This window comes from Pleurodeles waltl, chromosome 2_1, assembly GCF_031143425.1.
Source record: "Pleurodeles waltl isolate 20211129_DDA chromosome 2_1, aPleWal1.hap1.20221129, whole genome shotgun sequence".
Lineage (NCBI taxonomy): Eukaryota > Metazoa > Chordata > Amphibia > Caudata > Salamandridae > Pleurodeles > Pleurodeles waltl.
In genome coordinates, this window is record NC_090438.1 from 641,166,270 (window position 1) to 641,187,983 (window position 21,714).

Sequence of the window (21,714 nt, forward strand, 5' to 3'; positions counted from 1 at the left end):
CTCTTACTTTTCAGGCCTTCGGAATTCGGTCTTCGGTGAATTTACCCAGACCTAAAAATGATTTACATTTCTCTACCATGACGTGAAATGTGGTAATGGCTAACTGTTACGTTAGCTTACATTTCCTTTGTCATGAACCTTCCAAATCATTATGCTGTCGTTTTTCGCTTCCTTTCTAACTATATCAGGACTTTAGCTGTAGTTTATCGCTCATAGGCATTTACAGTTCACCACAGTGTGAAACTAGCTAAGCATGCATTATGTTTTAATGCTTATGTAGTAACATTAAACTGGGATACATTTGCTGTGAATTTAAACTTTATGTATGTATGTATGCATGCATGCACATATGTGGTAGTATACCTAGCCGGAAGGCACGTTGTAGTATCTTCATCACATGAACTCTATTTTACTGCATATTGATCCACCAACTGTGCTAACAGACAAGGGAGACTGAAACCCTGGGCTTCCTTCTCAGCGACTTCCAACTCCAGACCATCAAAGCAGCAACACTGACAGTTTATTGGGGTTGAGCCTGCGAGAGCATGCACTAGTGTATGCGTCTCACTTGCGAGACTCTGCTGTGTTCAGAAAAGGGCTTTGAGCCCGCCTGTCGCTCACCCTTTGTTGGTTTGCGTGGCACTCTTCTTTACAGCCTTGTAGATCGTCAAGGCACGCCTGGCATCACTTCCGATTCTCTGTGTGGAGCAGGGATAAAGCTCTAATTGATGCAACTTAATTAGTGCCCGTCTGCTGCTCCTGACGTGATTGAGGTACAATTTGTTGTTTTTAACTTTGAGTGCCCCACAAACAGAAGGCTTGTGACTGGCAAAAACGTGCCCAGCAGGCAAAAAATTGCAAAGTTTTATTTTTTAAAGCGAACTTTATTTTATTTTGCCAAGTCGCCTTTTCTCAGATTCTTCTCATGTTTTTTTTTTTTTTTTGCTCGTGGGCGCTGTTGTAAAAAGATGACAACTTGTTCTAAATATGCCATACTCTTTGCATTGCAAATGCTTGTCTTATCTTTTTGTCCATAAACTAAGCTGCTGGTGGAGGTGCCTAAGACATGTAGTGGTAGGCCAGAGAATCTTCCTTGATCTGCTATACATTAGCATCATTGTGAAGACTGAGACATCCACTCCATAAACATTCTTGGGGGGGGGGTGTATTTGCCCCAGACGTGTCTGATACCCACAGTTCATACACCCAGGTTCCTGTCAGACCCAGGACATAGGCATAGGTTTTGCTTTCACCTTCTACTCTGTAAAGTGTAGATCCAAGACCCCTATGGGCCACACGCCTCATGTACAGAGGAATAAGTAATTACAAAAAAACTAAAATGTGTTGCAACATTGAGGTGTGGTGAAATTTGGTGTTACAATTCAGAAATATAAGAAACAGAAGGAAGCACACATGGCAATCTCATGTTCCTAGCAATAGAGGAGCAAAAGGAAATGCATGATGCCTTATTGACGTTTGTATTCTTTTGTCTAACATAAAGACAGGTGTTTGACTTGCTGGTGTCATCATCTAACACATGCGCACAGTCACAAGTACACATTTCTTGCATCGCTCTGATATCCCACACCCCACCCTTAAGGAAAACAGAGGGATTACGCACAGTAATCCATCACATGACAATCATGTCATAAGGCAACTGCTTACAGGCAGTAAAGCTTTTACTCAGTGCAGGGTAGGACACTGTTTCCCACACCCCCAGGCAGCCTTTTTAGGAGATCAACATTCCCCCGCCTACAAACATCCAGTGGAATACTGTATAATTTCAGTGTTTATATTTTTCTTTTGACTGGAGTTTCTGCGGCTGAGCCCCTTGGCAACCCTTTGTTCTACTGTATAATTAACTGTACACAAACTATAGCTTTGTGTGTGAGGTAGAGTTGTAGAATATTTTGTACTGAAATGCGGGTTTTCTCTGGAAGCTTTCAAGACAAAAAGCAAGGCAGAAGAATATAAAGTTATTCCTTGTGATTGTTGCCCACTCATGAAGCCCACATTTCTCATAAAATGCATGAGTTGAATTGGGCAGGAATCCATAAATGTGCAACTTTAGTAACCAAGGATAGTTCTATGACCTGTGCAGTACTGGCTTCCATCTTATGTCTTCACAGTTCAAGAGTTGCTGGTATCACACAGAGGAACAAAAACATTGTTTTTGTTTCAAGTCTTTTATTTCCATCGCAACATAGACATAGAATTATTTAAAATAATAAAGTAGCCTAGGTAATTGCATATTAATGGCCCAATTAAAAAATATTTTGTACCAATAAGCACTGCCTGCAGGTACAAAAGGTACCATCTGCTTATTGCAGACTAAAGGAGTGGTGATTGCATGTTTGCGGGCCTTATCGAATACTCCATTGGAAGAGAAAATTTTTACTAGGCTACTAAGGATTGTTATGAAAGCTCTGTGTCCCAGTTTGATGATTCGTCAACTGTTGTTATTATGGGAGGAGATGTGGCCTAACAGCTAGAGCTATTGACTTTGAAACTGGGGAATAAGTTTCGGGTCATTGACCTTGCCTCAACATGCTGTGATTCTGAGCAAATCAAGCAACCCTCTGTGCCCCACCAAAAAAAGTTGTAATGTCTGGTTCTCATGTAAAGGGCCCTAATGCCCTTGGGCCAAGTTCGCTACATAAAACAGCAAAATTAAATGATTAGCTGGGGCGTTGAGCAAGCAGCAATGCTTCTCTGTAGAAGGGATAAAGTTAAGTAAAACACACATTTAAAACTCTTTAGAAATAAAATAATGCAAATGGGGGAGTACAAGTTCAAAAATAGTAAGAATTTGTGAGAATAATACACTACAAACGTACTTTAATTGGGACTTAGAATAAATCAGCTGACCCTAACACAAACGAAGTGCGATGGATGCAGGCGAGATTAGAGAAGAAAGGAGCAGGACAATTTCTGGATAGAATCCCTTTAGAGTTACACTGAGAATGGACACTATGACCTTTTTTTTACAAGTTAAGCGTAACAGGTGATGTATTTACTACACGTGGTAAATACCTTTACCCCGGATTGAGGTATTTACCACATGTGACAAATACCTCCTATCTGCCTTTTTAACTTTCAAATGAAGCATAACCTCCAGAATCGATGTTTAAAACACCGAATTCACATGTTTTGCCTTCTTTATGGACCTTTTCCACATAGATAGGCTTTGACAGGTTTGACCTGCCGGAGTGTATCAGGGCAACACTACAAGGCTGTGGTAATTATTACAAAACTTCTTAATTTGACCCTGCACTTGTAATTAGGACTTACGTGGTGGGTGAACTTCTTGAATGAATTTATTAGCTTAGCTATTTTCATTGTTTACTTCTGCATAGGTGTTGATAACTTGTGTTAATAATGATTGTGCTCCTGTACAGAGCGCACATTGCCTACAAGTTTGGTCTGGACTGTCCCTTTTGGGGCAGGGCCATGACTGAAATGCTTGGTCCCTATCTGTAGAGTCAGTGAGCAATACTATGATGGCCATTTTGGGCCCTGAAACTTTCCACTCATTTTCTTAGCAGAATCCTCACTATGCAGAGGTTCAAGAAAAATGTATTTTGAATTGGTGTATTTTTTGTATGGGCTTCCGATGATAACCACTTGTGCCTGACTGGCTAGATGCTGCTGTTAGTCATTCCTTTTCATAATTGCCTAGAGTTGCAATTTGTTGATTAAATTTCTTTGAAGTGCTGATGATAAACAGGTGATGGAGGAAATACTCCATTACCTGTGATTTGAGATCACAATGAAAGGACTTCAAGAACTACAGGAGCTTATGTCTTCAGTAAAGTAGCAGTCCCCTAATTCACTGTTACTCATGCACAGCATGGCTACCAGAGAAATTCTGGCTAAGGGAGGCTTGCAAAGTTCTTCATATCTGAGAGGACCACAGGAAGTTACGTCTGTACACTAAGGGCAGAGAAGATGTAAGTTGACCCTGGATAACCTGTCTGGACCAGGATGGATGAAAACTCCCGTATTTCTGCAGGACTTCAACAGAGTTGCTTCAAAGTCTGCAGTGGCTGCAAAGGCTGTTCAGCTCTTGTGCAGAGACGGTGTCCAAAATCCGGTTTGTCTTTCGTGGTCTTTATTCTTGGAGATTGATATACATCTTAAACATTTCATTTTCAAGACACTATTCAAGAAATGGTCCGTTAAGGGAAAGGAGAAAAGTCATTAGGAGTGTCTGACTTGGTTTCTCTCAGTTCACACTCTATGATCCTAATTTAAACTAAATAAATGAAAGAAGGAAAGAGGTGGGGCGGGGAGGGGGGGTTTGACTGCAGTGTCCAAGCAGTCTCCATTCTCATTGTTTGCACGGAAATGCCTACCTTGCATCTCATTAAGGCAAGGTAGGTCTCCACTTCCAAAAAATGACTTTAACTCCATACATTTGGCGCTAGACGGGTCTAGCACCAAAGTATAAATATGGAGTTAGTTTTGCACCGAATTAGAGTAAAAAAAATGATGCTAATTCGGTGCAAACAGAGTATAAATATGCCCCTAAGTTCGTCAGTCAGTTGTCACTGTGAACGTTACCCTTAATAGCCTACCTCACCAAGATTAGCATCAGCTTGTGGGACTTCATGCCAAAACCTTTTGGAGAAAAACATTAATTTGGAAAAATCTATCTAAGTAAGAATTTTTTTAATCAGCATACCTAAAAGGAAAGGCATAAAATTGTCAGTCACATTTTAATAGCTACCTATCCAGGATGGATCAGCAGCAAGTCAGTCTTTATTCAGGTCATCAATTAGTCAGCTACAGATTTGGTTCACAGATTATGAGCCCAACAACAGCACCTCTGACGTCATCAAATCTCTCCTCGCATCTCTGATTTTAGCCCCTTGTCATGACTTTTTATTAGGGTCTCCCAGTCCATCCCCCTAATTTCTAATTGTTTAGTCAGTCAGCAGATATGACTTTAACCTATAGTATCTGTTTACCGAATCTACTAATTTTCATATGAGTCCGTTCACAAGATGTGGATTGGTTCACTTTATGATGTTCTCATCATCCGGCTCTTCAGGTATCGAAATTGTTGCATGCTCCTCTTGAGTCAGTGTCTCTATTGTTCAAGTCCTGGGAAAGTACATTTAGCCTGCTCTACACATAATTGTATCAAATTGTCTTCATCATCTCCTGTCCGCCAGTACATTGCAGAACATTCTAACTAAGCAACTTTAACATCGAGCGGGTCAGGGTCATTGCATGCCTCAGTCCTTTGCAAAGCGTTCAGTAATTTCAGCTCTTCATGTGTGTGAACCCCAGGAAAACTAGGCCTTTAGTCCAGCTAACTTAGTACTACAAATTAATGCAGAACATAGGTTATACATCTCATTATGACATATTATTACATTTTTATTGTATATTTTCATTATTTCATACAGTTTCAGCTCTATTAGTACATATGGTGACCACACCCCGAGGGCACATTTTCAAACGTGCACATTATTTTTCTATGATTCATTTTTCTACGCATTTCTCATTAGTAAACACATATATATCATTCATAATTTTCTTAATTAGCATATATGCTTCAACAGGCTCCTACACCTTCAGCCTTCTATTCTCAAGCCAGGCATGGTGACATCTGATGGGTCAGTGACTAACGGACAGTCACAATACTGATAACACTGATAAACCAGGACAAAAATGCTCTTCTAATTTTGGTCAAAAAGTTAAGCTGCAGTAATCGGCAAAGAACAACGGTAGCTCCTTTGTTGTTACAAAGTTACCTTTCAATATTTGGGCCCAGACAGCCAGACCACCCCAAGCCCCTCCAGAAAAAGGGGAAAACAACAGACTTAAGCTTCCAAGAAATTTAGACTGGAGATCAAGCTGCGAATACAGGAAGAATCGTCTGACTGTAATGTTACACCCTTTGTCAGGGCAGCTGGAAACTCTGATTCACCGCAGGAAGAATGTTTGCAGCACTTTCTAAAAGTAGAACATATTTCATGAAAACGAGGAGGTGATAAACAAAAGAAGAAATGTCAGTGTGGTCAGGCAAATCGTTCTTTCAAGCGAAGAATTAAGTGCCGAGAAAGCAATGCCCCAGTGCTCGTGAAATACACCATATAGCTCATTCTTTCATCGAAAAACTAATTTCACACTTTTAGAACAATATCTTTTATTTTATTTTTTCTTAAGAAACTGATCATCCCTGACCATTCAAGCACGGAGTTGTCATCAACCAGTAGTGAATGTGTTGGATAAACCATGCCCACTATTGGTCACCCATCCCATCCCTCCCCTTCTCACTGCATGGGGCCTCTTTCAGGTCACATTGTCATGCAGCCATCTTGGGCTTCTACGATAATTTGGTTTTGCAATTGCTCTGGTTGATATTCTCTTGTAGGGTGTTGTAGCTTTTTGATAGTACTTTGCTGCCTCCAAAAGAGCCCCTAATGTTCTCTAACTGGTCGTGTGGGTAGTTACCCAATCAAGTAGGTCGTGGATGGGAGAAAGTTGTTGGTTGCTGTGTCATCTAGTTGGTGTCAAGCTTTGGCATCATGCATGATGCTGGGATAGTGTGCTCCAGGCTTGACGTGGAAACATGTAGTACCGTTATGTGTCTGGTATTGGAAGCAAAGAATTATGTGCAAATCTCAGATTTAACCCAGTGTGTTAATTTATTTTATCTTGGATTCAGACTTAGCCCAAAAGGGACATACACTGTTAGCAAGCGTCCAGACCCTACATTGTAGAGCTTGCAGGCATGGCCTGGGATGGGACATGATCAGTCATACCTTGTTTAATGCGCATATGAGCTGGTAGTGCTCTGTTAAGTATGTTACTGGCTTTTACCATGGACGTCAATTCACGAAAATGCCAGGGGTAGCGGAAGTGACATCACACACCCTTTGGCCTCCACTTTTACTCACACATATGCACATACAAATTCACACTTACATTCACTCTTATTCACATAAACACTCTCATCCGCAAGCACGCACATAACGTACATTTAAAAGCATTTTTTTCTTATCTCAGCTGTCATGGAAGGGCATTTTCAAGCTAATTGTACTCCATTTTATTACACTAATAGTGAATAATACATTTTGTTATTTACTATTAGTGTCATAAAGAAATTGACAGAAAACAAAGAGATCGGAGCCCCAAATGACGTCCATTAGGAGGAGCTGCCCCTATGTTCCTAGCACTGAATTCGCCACCTCTGAGGCCAAGGGTCGCAAAGACAGTGCCAGGGGTAGCAAAGGGCAACTGGCAATCCCTAAATGACGCCCATGGCTTTTACTGCCAACATTCAAATGTCTGCTAATCTGGGAAATCTACTCTCAGTAACACATAAACTGAATTAGCAAATATTTAAAGTTAAGGTCCCCATAACTATAGATGCAGGAATATCTTATCGCCATTCTAGCACCCAAAGTCAATCTACCGTGAAAATCGGTACATTTGCATTAGGGGAATAGAAGGCCATTACTAGGTTGTCCCTGAGCGATGGAGAATATCATGTGAAATCTGTGTTTCCATGCTGACAACTGCCTGATAATCCTCATTTGTGGAACTCCTTTCAGCTACACATTTCACCTGAAGTGGGTAATTCTTGTTTAGATGGCAACAGGAATTCAGCCCTCTCAGAATGAGGGCCTAACTATCTAGTGATTCTTCCTAGTAAGTTATGCCGGGCTTGGGATGGTTTGAGGAAGCACTTGAGTTAACAGAGACAACAGTGTGCATATGAAGAGGGTTCCAGCTTCAAGCCTACCTGCCTTAGTAAGATAGCCCTTGCTGGGAGGAGGCTTCCAAAATAGTTCTAAGTCTTTAAAATGGCTCTTATTTACCACTGTTAGTTCTAAAAAGTGCTTTCATTGCCAACTTGCTTTTCTTTTTTCATAAGATGGAGTATAAAACACAAGGTACTTTGAAGCTGGTTTCATAGATGTGTGAGACAATTACTTGGAAATGTCGCCCGTTTCTTCTTTTTGTGGTGTCCAGCATGATCAGGTTTCAGAAGTCCAATTCCTGAGTACAATTGAGTAATTTAGTTATCCTTTTCTCTTAAAGGTCAGTGGCAAGGATTGTCCAGTTGATACTCAACCGGGGAGATTTGGTTTGTGTACTTTTTCTTGGTCTTTTTCTGGTTTGCCAGTGTATTTGCTCTCATTCTTGGGGGTTACATAGCCATTCTAGAGCCCGCTGCCTTGTGTGCTGAACAGTGCTTCATTTGATTTAAAAAAACAAAGTACTGAAAAACAAAGTTTTTCATAGAAGTGCGCTGCACACCTCTTGGGCCAATCACTTCAACTACCAGCGCATTCCATTGCCCAGTGTGGACACCGCCCAATGCGCTCGGTGTTAGCACCTAACCACCTTCCCCCATGTGCCCATATGTAAGTGCCCCAATTTGGGGGCAGTGCAATGGCTGTTCAACACCAAAAACTGGTACAAGCCTTCTAAGAGCTCACAATGATTATGTTGCTTGTGTGATATCTGCTTTACTTTGACCTTCTGTAGCTGTTGATGTTGTTGCAGTGTTGCAGTAGCGGACAGCCATTTAGAGGCAATACCAGCAAGTAGAGAGTGCATTGTTCTAACCCATCAGTCTCATTGTAAATATTGTTTGTGTTATCATTTAGCTTAGTTAGCCAACTTTATTAAAACGCTGATGAGAAGGTAGAAGTGCATTTGAATTAATATATAGACGAAGTGATTCATTATAATAATATACAGACCCAGGTAAACAAAGCATATTACAAATATAAGATTGAAATAGAACCATAACTTTTAGTTTTGACACGGAGACGAATCAGACAGATGTAACAAAGAAATCAAACAATATTTTCAAATTATAAACATCAAATGAGTCAGTAGACTTAAGAAAACAACGGCAACAAAATATTGACATACTGATTTGGGTGGTAAACCTTGAATACAGCTCATGTAAAAATTTATGTAACTACCATGGAGTCTTTAGATGAGACACTCTGAAATAAAAACCACAATACAACTAACTATTCAATATATTGAATATCAAGTAGTCTTGGTTTACATGGCAAAGGTAAGTGTTTTTGACAGCAGCGTCACCAGGGTCCTCAAACAATGGAGAAATAACTGAGGTACCAAAACAACAAGGTGATGGATGAAATGGTGTAATTAATCTCAGCCACTAGCAATTGCGCAGGCTCCTTCCTAGTCCATCGTTTTTCACCCAGCATGCCACCTTAGATTGGACCCAACCATATGCAAATCAGTCTTGACCCTGTTCCTCATGGGGACAGTCCATTCCAAACTGCCAGAACAGGTCCACTCTGAACTGGATCACCAGCAACCCAGGACTGGTTTTGCCCTTGTTATGGGCTCTTCAGCTGGGAATACCTTGGTTCCAGTGGCACAATGAGTTTGATAGTTCTGGGCATATCCGGCACACTTAGGGCATCAAATACAAAAACAGAAAGGTGATGTATGGGATGCTTGAATTAATCTCAGCCACTGGCAGTCGCTCAGGGCCTGTAATACACTGAATATTTTTCTCCCAGAGACTTGAGTAATTCTGTGGAACAGGGCAACCACAGCTGTCTTCTGCATCTCCATTCCTAAAAGGAGCCTGTAAGTAACCTGTCCACAATATGAGAGTCCATTTTGAGCAGAAGGTTTGACCTAGTATTTCTTCAAATTTAGGTATCTCACAATTGAGTGGCTTTCAGAAGTCACACGCTTTCCAGGCCACAGAAAGGAGTTTCTCCTCCTTCTTAGTTGATCAAATTTTACTGGACTGCAGTGGCATGATCATCAACCTTCCAGGACTATCAGCCTCTAAAAAAATGAAAGCTACATTTATTTCTAAATATAAAAATATTAAAATACTTTATTATTAAATCATATTTTTATTTATCTTTTGTAAAAAAATTATTGGTTGTAGTAACTTACACTTGTAGATTTGGTTCCGTTGCCGGTTTCAGTGTGGTGAGACATGTAAGTCTACACTTTTGAGTAACTTTACACTCCTAACTGGTGACTATTCAAAAGTAGTAAAGTTACTCAAAAGTTTAAGATCCAACTTTGGCACATAAACTACTCACCAGATGTAATTATCTTTGTGAATAGCCCCTAAGAGGTGTAAGTAACAGGTAACACTATTAGTGATATTATTACCTAACTAGACCCCCGGTTAAGAGTTAGGAGTAGTTAGATATGTGTACTGGGTGGCTAGAATTAACACTTATGGCCTGTGTCTTCACACCCATCTAGAGCTATTATGAGATAGTATCCACGGATTGTGGAATAACTGCACAGACCTGATTTTTTAGGGCAGAATTTTCAGAAAATTCCCAGCCATGTGGAAATTAAAGCTTACATGTATCAACTGTGCTGAGCAAGTGGTAAAAATGCACAAAGGGGCAGGTACAGGGTGAAGGCATGGGTGTATGAGGAGGGTGACAAAGGAAAGAGAAAGGTGTGGCCTGGCAAGCTTCAGTAGTAAATGCCAGAATTTCTCACTGGTAAACTTGAGCCTAGTATTCCCGCACCTGGCAAATCCAGGCAATTTGTAATAGGGCAGTGTAGTATCCTACCTGGAGACATGATGCACTGTAATTAGCCCCCTAATGGAACTAAATTTTCTCACCTTAGAAGTATGGAAAAAAACTTGGTCCTGTGGGATTCAAACTCACGACCTTCAATTCCTGAAAATCCGGCTCTCCTAGACCTATGCAAGTGACTGCTGGTCTAGATGCCACACAGATCTTCACATCAGAGGGCAAAAAAGGGATGTGCAGGAGTGTAAAGGTGTACTTTTGTAGCACCTGACTAGTAATGGTTAAAATGCCGAACTGTGGTGCCTATAAATAATACACAACGTTGTCAGATAAATCAGAAATCCCATCACAGGCTTATTCTCACGATGTGAACAGATTTTCAACTTTGTGGTGTTCCCTAAAACTCCCTGTTCCTTGTTATGCAAATCTATGACCAAGGTAATTTCTATGACTATACTTAGGCAAACCAAAGTGGATTTTCTACTGGCTGTAATCCACTGGTTACAGTTAGTGCTAAACCATGCCTTGAGTTTTTTTCCTCTTTGAGAAAGTTCTGCCTCATCACCCTGTGAAATACGGAGGTGTCTGTGTGTTTCTCACACCCAGTTTAAACACATACTCAAGGTTTTTTGGCAATTAGGCCCAGAAATGGTGCAAGACTTTTAACAATCCAGGCAACTTAGAATTCTGACTCCTGGAAATACTCTTGATAGAGGGTAAGAAGGCAATTTTCGGACCACTTACTGTAATTTAGCATCTTCCAAGATGGCCTTACCTATCCTTTATAGAGTCACCAGTCCTGCTGAGGCCATCATTTATAAAAGACAGGATCCGAACAAAACCAGTTTGAATGAATGTGGTTATACTGAATTTGTAATGGGGTACAGCCACATTACAGCATATAAAAGACAGCCCTTGGCACCAGCAAAACCTTAATGCTAGCTCTACAACTATGAATGAGGAAAGATTTGCAAATGAACAATCTCTTCCTATTGCTGTCCATTTAAAGATGCATTTTAAGTAATAAATATCAGTACTGGGTGCAATATCTTAAATGCCGATTCATGGTATTACAGCAAGATTCAACACCCATTTGGTAAGTGTGTGTGAATACAAATCTTACTTCATCTCTTCTCTCTCCTTTGCCTTTCCTGGGAACCCCCTTAGTCCCACCCCTGTCCATTAATATACTACTATAAAAAATCTGTCCTACTGGTGGATTGTCTCTAGTCTTAAGTTCTAACTGCAGGTGTAAATGTCCGTGGATCCTGATTCTGTTATCTGGAATCTGGGAACCTGGTGGAATTTAGCTACAGGAAAATGTTGTTATTTGGATCCTTTGTATATTTTAATCCTAAACGCAGCTATTTTATAAGCAGGACAGTGTGCTTATTTGAAACTTTGTAGTAGATATCACATCACACATTGTGCTTGTACGCATGAGGTTGTTGACATGGAACACGAATGGTAAAACCTAAAATGGAAGGCGTGCCAGGGAGAACTGGCAGGAAATGAACATACTTGTCAATCTCAGCCTCAGTCTTTTTTTTTTCAAAAAGCTTTTTAATTGCTTTTTCTGAGAATAGGAATGACTGGGAGCACAGGGCCACTGACCACCTGTTATTTATCTAAAAGTAGGTTAGTATCCTGTGGCCAATAGCAAAGGGCAAAATGTTAATGGAATCTGCACTCCTAATGCACTTTGTCAGTCTTCCAAGCAGTGTGAGGTAACACTCCACGCCTCCTTTCCAAAGAAGAGAATCAAAGGGTTGTTTATAAGTGCGGTACTTAGCAGGACAAAAGGTTTTCATTATTTTTTGAAAGAAAATGTCAAGCATAAACTCTTTTTTCCATGTTCCTATAAGCCCAAACGCCAAGGAATGTCTGCTTGCTGCCAAATCTGATACACACTCCTTCTGTCACTCCAAGGCAAATTAAAACTACTTGAGCCCTCGACCTGGGAGGTTCTTCCCAGTCAACAGGCTGTCAACCACAGTCCTCTATAAGTAAAAGTAGGTGCTAATGCATTGAGTATCATATTTATGTGGTATAAGTTGTGGAACTTCAGAAAGTAAATGTGGAAAGATGTGTTTCCCTTGCTTTTAATGTTAATTTTATATGTATTTACACAATATATTGAGGTTTTACTGTCCCTGCTCAGTACTATACAAGTTGGAAATTAAATCTTGATATTTTTGCTGAAAGGGTGAAGGGATTAGTATTAACGTACAGTATGTATTGTATGCTATATAAGGTTTTAATGTTCAAACGTGGCTTACTCCCTGTTTTATAACCTTATGTGCTCATTGGTAGAGTTGGCACAACTGCTGAATTATGTCTTAAGTTTACCCTATTGAAAACATTTTTAAAACATATGTTATCTCTCAGTACTTCACACATCCTATACAAACGGTACAGATTACTGCATGTGTTTGTACTTTCTGCACCACACACCTCTGATACAATTAGGTGGTCATGTAAGTGTGGGATTTACCTCAATGAAAGTCTCCCGCCATCCTACCTCAAATCCCACATGCCCCCTTCTGTCAACACAAAACAATACCTAATTTCTCTAACTATATTCCACCATCACAACTCCCCCTCTTATGATCCCCCCTCTTACTTCACACACAAACCAATTTTGATATCTAAACTGCCCCTTCCGCTCATCCTGTGAGCATAGCCGCTCCCTCCTATAACCCAAAGTAACGCTTTCCATCTGTAATGTGAACCTTCCAGAAAACAGGAGAAACACTCCTGCGTTGTCTCCAGCCACCGCCAATCACTTGTAGATCTCTGTCTAATACAAGCAAAATGTGTCCTCAGTCTTACTCTCCTTAAAGAAAATTGGGGATCAGTGGGGCCCTAACCTTGCATCAACTATGTCTGGCAGAGCTTCTTCAATACTCAGACCCAGCTGTCCTCTGCAGAGCCTGGGTCCTAAACACCCTGTGTTGTAGCAAAAGCAAGGTAGGTGGCATTTGTTGAAGCTGGGCAAGGGTAGGTAGTTCACTCAGTTGTGGCTACTCGTGTTCGACAGGTGTGTCAAAGATTTGTTTTTAACATTGTCATGGTGACTGCATTAGACTGGCTGCATAATTTGCCAAAGCACAAACCCTACTATCTTTATGTGTGTGAATCTCACTACAGTCAACCTTCACTTGAAGAGCGACCTCCCTGGCTGCCATCGATTTAGGCTCATTTGGGGTGCAGAGCTCTACAGAAAGCCTTTACTCAAGCATGCTTAATATATAATAGCTTCCTAAAAGGATGTACTGCTGAAGAAGAAGCATGTATCACAATCTGGCCATTGGCTTCTAGCCTGGTGCTGAAGAGTAAATTAGTCCTTTAGCTAGTTCAGAATTAGGTATTTTTTAGGAGGCCTGAGTAGATTATACCGTTTCTTAAGGCCCTTTGAGGGGACCTTCAGATGAACTCAGAAGAGTGAAATTAATACGACTATTTTATATGCAGCAGATTATACTGTCTGACAGATGTTTCTGTCAATGGGACATGACAATCTGGAGTGAGGCTTGAAGAAGATGAATTGTTATTGTGATAATAATTGGTTATCCAAATAAATCTCGCTAGTGTAGATGTTTGGATTATGATAACATTTTTCTTCATTTTCATCATAATAGAATAGAGTATTCCTGCACTCAAAAGTACCACTATTCCTAGTTTGAATAATTTCAGGATGCTGGAACACCACTGTATTCCAAGGTTTCTCCAGAGGATCCTGGCGAATGGGGAACTTACTATGGGTATTGAGAATGTCATCCGATTTATACTGCAATTCCCCTTTTTGGCGCATTCTCACTGGTAATATCACCAGTATTCAGCAGGTTACATGTCTAGGGGAGAATTCTTTGGAATTAGGTATTCCTGTATTTCTTGTATTTTACAATTTGGTCAGAAAAATATATCTGGCATCAGCGAAAATCAGCTTTACCCAGCGCACACCCAAGTGCATAAAATAGGAGACTTTTCATATATTTACCGTTGTTCTAAATCGCACCGAAGAGCAAATTACCACCATGTGAGAAGTTTATTTAATTTGGTACCTAGTGCGCTCTCATTATCTCATTCTTTAAACACATACCCTGCCATAAAAAGCACCCAAAACAGGTGTACTCAGCAGGCCTGTGTGGAATGGTGGTTTATGTAACTCCAGCCTAGGGTCGAAAAACACGTGCCTTGAGAGCAGCGTGTTGCCAATGGCGTGACTGTTTTATTTCTGTTTTTAGGTCGAGCACTGCAGCGCGCATGCGCTGCTTTTCCGACGTGTTGGTATGTATCTGGCCTTTTACCAACGCCCACCTCACACCCATCACTACCACTCGTTAGTGGACTTGCCCTTCAAAAATCCTTTGATTACATTGGTAAATAGTTTACCTTTGTCCCTCCTTGGGGGGGTTTTGTTACCGCCTTGGCCATCGCCCCTGTTACATGGCCAATTGCACTTTTGCCAATAAGTTTAACTGCGAGTGAACTTCTTTTCCTTTTGTGTATCTCTTCACGCTGATGCTGATGGCGGCCGTGGTGCTGTGAATCGGCTCGCTAATGTGAAAGTGTTTAACTTTCAATTTTCAATTTATGTGGCAAGAAAAGTCGGGTTAGGAGTTTATAACGCTAATAGCTCTAAATGAGCAGATGGGAGCCCCATTGCATTGCAAATGCTTGTTTTGTTTGCTTCTCTGATCTTCAGGATGTGTGTGGGGGTTATGCAGCGTACAATTGGTGATATCACATTAATTAATTTCGCGATAAGAGACCCTATACAATATTCACTCCAAAGGAAACTATTTGCAATGAGATACCTTCTGTTTGCACCATTCACACTCAAGTCAGCTCGGGTTTACCTGTTCTCAACGGTTCACCTGCAAGCACTGCAATGCTGAATACCTAGTGCTGCATGCCTAAACCTGATTCAAATGTCCCTGCGTGTAACGTAATCTGCTGTTGCACTTAGCGTGACGGCGACGTCTTATCCCAGTTGCGTGTCAAGGCGGAAGAATAGGACGTCAAAGGGTGTCGGTCCGAGGCCCTCCAGCCTGGTATTTTCCATTCTCAGCGAAGGTACTTATGACAAAAGGTGAAGGGCGAGCACCGCCTCCACGTTTGTTAGAAATACTTCTAAGTGGAATTTTGGACTCAGTTCACTGGATCTGAATGGCTGGTTGGGATGCTCATTGTTTTAAGTGAAATGTAAAAGTGTGGAGGGGTCTCTAAAAAGAGGAGGGGCCATAGAAGCGTAACTGGAAATTCTTTCCTAGAGGTGTGACCTGTGCAATTAAGGGCTTTCTTTAAAACAGTAAACTAAAATCCCGTGCTTAAAACAGTGTGCTCCATCAGTAATTGAGTTCCTTCCTGTGAGTCTTCTACTGTTGCCTTCAGACATGTCATGCTACGAACATACGCCTGAAACAAGCCACACATATTGGCTTTGTCAGGGCTTGTTAACAGTATCAGGTAAATAAGTAACAGTGATTTTGTTGAGAATGATCAGAATTGAAAATGTTCACATTTTGAAAATATTAAATTGTGATTCAAACATTACTACGGTGTATGGAAGGAGGATGGTATAAGAGTGTCTCAGCTGCTCTCGTTTTCCCCTTCACAGTACTTTACTCCCAGTCTTGCACTGTAGTAGACACTTACAACCTTTTTCTCCCCACATCTTTTTGAAATTCTCCCATCTCCACATCTCAAATGTCATCTTTCTCGCTGTATTTTCTATCCGTCCTTCTGCATGCCCCTCCTTGCTTCACCTACCCTTCAGCATGGTCTCGCACTCTTTCTGTCTCACACACACGCACACATTCTCTCTCTTCCGTTGGTGCTGTGCATTACTCCTTCACGCGCTTTCACAAGAAGTGGTAACTGCAATTTGACCATTGCTGTGTGTGCTCTGCAGAGAGGCCAAGGATTGGATGAACATGTAGTTTGAACAACTTTATCACCCACTAACGCGAAATTAACACTGCCTTCTACCTCAGCTCCTTAGCTCTCAGTAGTGCTCCACTATGCGAACATCCAGAAACAGCAAATACTCTTAGGGAATGCAAATGAAGTTAAACATGACATGTTACAAGGACTGCATCGCTGCCATGGATTATGCAAAATGCTTTACAGCTATCATTGATGAGAAACTGATTTGTGTTTTTGTCCGTAAATTTAGGGATATGAATTTAGCTTCCAGATGGGACCTGTAGTAGTGTCATTTTTTTACTTACACCTCGGTTATGGCACCTGGTAGGTCCCTGGGGATGATATTCTGACATAATGGTGAAGTGCTGGGACAGAGATGGGGCTTTTAAAGGATAAACTTTGTGAAGAATGAAGCGATCCTACTTTTAAAGAAGCCAGAATAATCAAAATGAAATATTAGGGGCTTGTGTGCAATCCAAACTTAGTAAAGTTATTGTTTTGTGGACTGACAAGTACATAAAGGTCAAGATTGTGAGTTTGTCAGAATAGAGCGATATTTACCGCATGCAGTAAGCGCATTCCCCCAGGGTAAGGGATTTTCGGGTTCCATAAGTACCTCAGATTCTGATTGGTCTTTAATCTATGTTTTGCCATTTCTCCGGACATTTTCACTGATATGGTTTGACCTGTCAAAATCTGTCAAAACTGGTAATTGCAAAACTTGGTATTCCAATGGCTATTTGTGCAAGGATAGAAATTCTCCACCAAACTCAGAATCTGGGTTGGACTGGTCTTCTATTCCATCGGACATTTTTCCTGGGGGTGGAGTTACATGGTTGGGGGACTGAAACAATTTGAGGCCAGTTTTGAAAGTCCAGTGCTGTTGTTGGTGCCTTTATCACTTTTCCCAGTTCTCAGACATTAACTGCAGCAGGCACAAGGTGCTTCAAGACGAAGGGAAAGGGAGGGCTGGAGGGACGGTGAGTGATCAGACAGGGAGAAGAGCATGAGAGATTGGAAGAAAAACAGAACAAATAACGGTCTTGATGGAACAACTCATAAGCATCACCCAGCACCGAACCCCTGTAGACATATTGGCTCCAGTTACCAACTTGAGTGTGCAGACTGAGATATGTAGTCTTTCCCTGGACTTTCTTCCATTAACACTGTACTGGGTCTGCACCTGTACATGAGTTTCCTGTTGTGGTTGTTCCCCTCTGTCTATTCCACCCATTAATCAAAAATTGACTTAAGTATTGGGCACATGTCATAAGTAGACAGTTACAACAACTAAGTTCAGCCATGCTGCACAGAGAGCTGAAGAGTAACTGTGCTTTCAGGTGTAGGATCCTGCAGAGTTAATTGAGATCGTGTGGCTCACTCCAGTAATCGATGACAGAACTTGAGTAACGCTGCTTGCTGATTTCGACAGGTGGGCCACCATCGCCCATTCCTAAGAGTTTGGTGCTGATTTAGAGTTTGGTGGGCAGGTACTCTGTCACAAAGGTGGCAGCTACCCTACCCGCCTTAATACAAGTGCCATAGGATATAGTGCACTTGTAACAAGGTGGACAGGATACCTCTCACGTTTGTGGCAGAGTTACCCATCTACCAAACCCTAAATCTGGACCTTTATCTAATACTTAATTCATACTTCATTCATAACACAACTGCACTGACCTCCAGTTCACCCGCATATTCTTTTTGAAAGTCTTCTCAGATAGAAAGTAGTAAACTATTTTCTGAACAGCACGTCAACACACCAAAATAGAGTAGTCATGACCACAAGATCGATATGTATGATATGTTAATAAATGCTTAACAGTGCAATTTAAAATAATGTTGTGGTAACCTTGGAGGCCACAACTTCACAATCATATTTTTTGAAGAAGAGTGCCTTTTCTTTTTTTACCAGGGGTTTTACCCTTTCTCATTCTCTTCTTTGACTCAGTACTGTATTTTAGCTCTCGCTACAGACAGTTTTGGCTGGGGGACCTCACTTTACCAAAACTTTAACAAAGTACACGCTAGAAGTAGTACAGAGAAAATTAGCTTTGAGTTAGCCCACTTCAACTGTCGGCTTTCATTGTTTTAATGAGTTGTTTTCCTCTATAAGTCCCATTGGGCTGTGGTGATGGACTCAATTAGTCAATTTTTCAGACTGCAGAAGAAACATGGCATATAGCTAGTAATTCATATTGAATTCATTGATGTATTTACTTTACTGACATGATGACATTTTAGTTGCTGGCGTATGGCTTTTTTGTTTGGGAAGTGTGTCCTGTTTGCTTATGACTGAGGCTATTCACTAATCACTCTTGCGTGTTCATTTGTTTTACTTTGCTTTCATGGTGATATGTTGGATTTGCAACTTGTTTTGTTCACAAACTAAGAAGATGCATGCACTTAAGCTTTCTTACCAATATAACAAAAATGTTGGGCCTTTGTGAAAAGTGTATGCAGTACAATATTTTGCTGTTTATGCTATTTAAGTTGACCAACTATAGTGCAAACATCATCTTCTGATTCCTTGTTATAACACTGTTATTTGGTTTTACAGATTAATGCTCCAAATGCAGACTGTTCAGCAAAGGGGACTTTACTTCCATCATTGTTATTGCCCATTAGGTTGCTTCATTGTGTTTTTTTTTTTTCTAGAGCAGCTGTAAGCAGCACTCACGAGTTCAATTATTACCAAACGCTTCCAATAACAAATGCGTCACCTACTGGCTTTTCAACTGTAAGTTTACAAATGATAACTTTTTGGCTTTACCAGTACTGTTTTCTTGTGCATTTCCACCATTTCCAGTGCTCTTTTGACATACCAACATGTCCTTCCGTACTACCTACCTGTGCCTTATGGAAATCTGCACCACATCTGCTTCTCAGGGGAACTGTCTATCCCAAACTGCCAGGAAAGTTGCCCTACAGAAGGGATCAAAAACAATCCCAGATCGATTTCGACCTAGTTAGCTATACCAGTCAGCTATACCAGTCAGGTATAGCTTGAGTCCTATAGCTCAGGGAGCACTGGACCCACATCTGGGCATACCCATCACACTTGGGCCTTAAACTGCAACAACAAGTTGAAATAAGGACAAAACCGGTTTTGGTTTGCTTGCATTCTTGTACTGGGAGGATGTGGCCAGGCAGCTCAGGCTGGACTGTTCCTACTGGATCACAGTTAACATTGATTTGCATATGGCTGGGTCCAAACTGAGGTGGCATAGAGTGAAAAATAAGGATGGACTGTGATGCGACCCCAAGTAATTACCCGGTGACAGAGATTTATTCAAGCATTCCATCTATCACTTTTTGTATACTTAGGTTCAAATTCAAAACATTCTGCTAGACTCACAAAGAATATAGGAGCAGATGCCCTACATACTAACAATAACGTCCTCACACTACTGTCCTAAGAAACTTTGTTTTGCAGTTGAAACCCTTGGTTCTACAACACCCATTAAAGTGTATGAAACACAATATCGACACTTGGTTGTATTGGGCCTTAAACTGTTGAACACCTTGGATAGTTAAATCAGAAATTAACCAAATTACCTACAATTCAGGAAATGTCTTATAATCGAACTCTTAAAGAAAGAAGAATGTGGGTTGATGGCCCTCCACTCCTATTGATCTTTAATGCCACACTATCTACTCTATATTTTTTATAGTACTTTAGTATCTGTACCATAGAGCTTCAAAGTAGTTGTAAAACGAGAACAAGCTTTCTACTAAATATCAATGTTGATAAGAATGCCATAACTGGAAATCACTATGTTACGTGTTAAAATGTCATGTTTTGGCCCAAATTGGTGACATCACACTGACAGTCACTTAAACACCACGCATATTTATTTTTTGCTTCTGTGCAGTCCACGTAATTTTCAGATTTGTTTTCACATGATTTTTGCCCGTCTATATAAAATGGCATTTTCTTTCATACTGCATGCCCATGCCCAGCATGGGGCAACCATGGTTGTTTGTTGATGAAATTTTGCACCTCCTGCTAGTGGCTCAGTAGATAGACCAGTAGTCTTGCCCTAGCCCCATGAACGGTAGTCATTCTACTACTCCTTCATTAAAGAATCCTTTAAGTATACTGATATGAATGAATATCTAGATGTACTAAGGGTTGTATAGATGCTTGCGCACCACTATTTTGTGCTACAACCATAGGAGTTTTTATGGGTAAGAAAATGAATGCAGTTCTTTTAGTCACTTTATGCAAGCCCAAATATTACTAAAGGACTCCCAAAATGTCTTTGATCCAAAGTTCAATTTACAACATTGGCAAGTTGGATTGAAAACACTCCTGCTGATAAAGGACAGGTTTTGTATTACATTAAAAACAAATGCAGGTCATCAGTGTAACAAGAGAAACTGGCATTGTTTTGAACTGAAAGAGCATCTACTTTGGACCGGTAGTTTTGTTCTTCAGTGCCCCTACTTTTCTCCCTACCTGACATTATTGCTCCCTTACTCATATGATTATTGTTGTGATAAAGGAATTATTTTTCTTGTTAACTACTATATATACTCCTGAGTCTCCTCATACATGTTTGTCTATTGTGAAGCGCACTGACACGCTATGGCTGGATTAGTGATATAGAAGAAGACTTAAATAAATTAATACTTTATCTATTACGCACAGCCTGCCGTGCAAAGCCTACTCTACACTTCTTAGGGATTCTTGGCTTAGAATTGGTCACAGTTTAAATTCTAATTTAGTATTTACCCTTTTGGAAGCAAGCATCTAGCGCAATATTTGGGTCCTTAGCACAAACTTTTTTCTCCAGATTACTCTTGCACAAGTTACCAGGCTCCATATGAATTACAAAAGTTAACTGAGGCTGCTCTTTTCTACTTCTCACCTTATAGCTGTGCTGCACGACAGACTCGATAAGCATTTTTTTGTAAAGCGTAAGAATCGTTGATGAACATGAGTAGACAGGGAACGATGCCTGCAGTCGCTCCGAGGATAGGAGCTGGAAGTAAGCAAAGTATAAGGCATGAGAACATGCTTCAGCAACATCTTGTGGTCTCAAGCCAATATATGCTTTTTCAGTTCCTTTCAGAAGAGTTGTAAGGATGTCGTGGATGGACGGTCTGTCATTAGATCATCATAAAGGGTGGACTCACCTACATAAAGCCTCATCTAGGCCGTAGGTGGTGGTCTTTTTGGAACTACAAACCTCAAGCTGTCAGTGGTTCACGGGTGTTATGACTTGACAAATGTAATTTTGATGTTACG

The 21,714-nt window shown here is 40.7% G+C and overlaps 1 protein-coding gene across 3 annotated transcripts in view; it reads left to right on the forward strand.

Annotated features, from left to right (window-relative positions):
- The window catches only part of TNS3 (tensin 3), a 752,439-nt gene that overhangs the window by 153,623 nt on the left and 577,102 nt on the right, over window positions 1–21,714 (forward strand). The window contains exon 2 of one of the 3 annotated variants that reach the window (XM_069216170.1): window positions 19,124–19,200. The exons of the other annotated variants lie outside the window; for them this stretch is intronic. The gene's annotated coding sequence lies outside the window, so the exon portion shown is untranslated. The remainder of the gene's footprint in view (window positions 1–19,123; window positions 19,201–21,714) is intronic. 3 annotated transcript variants of the gene reach the window in all.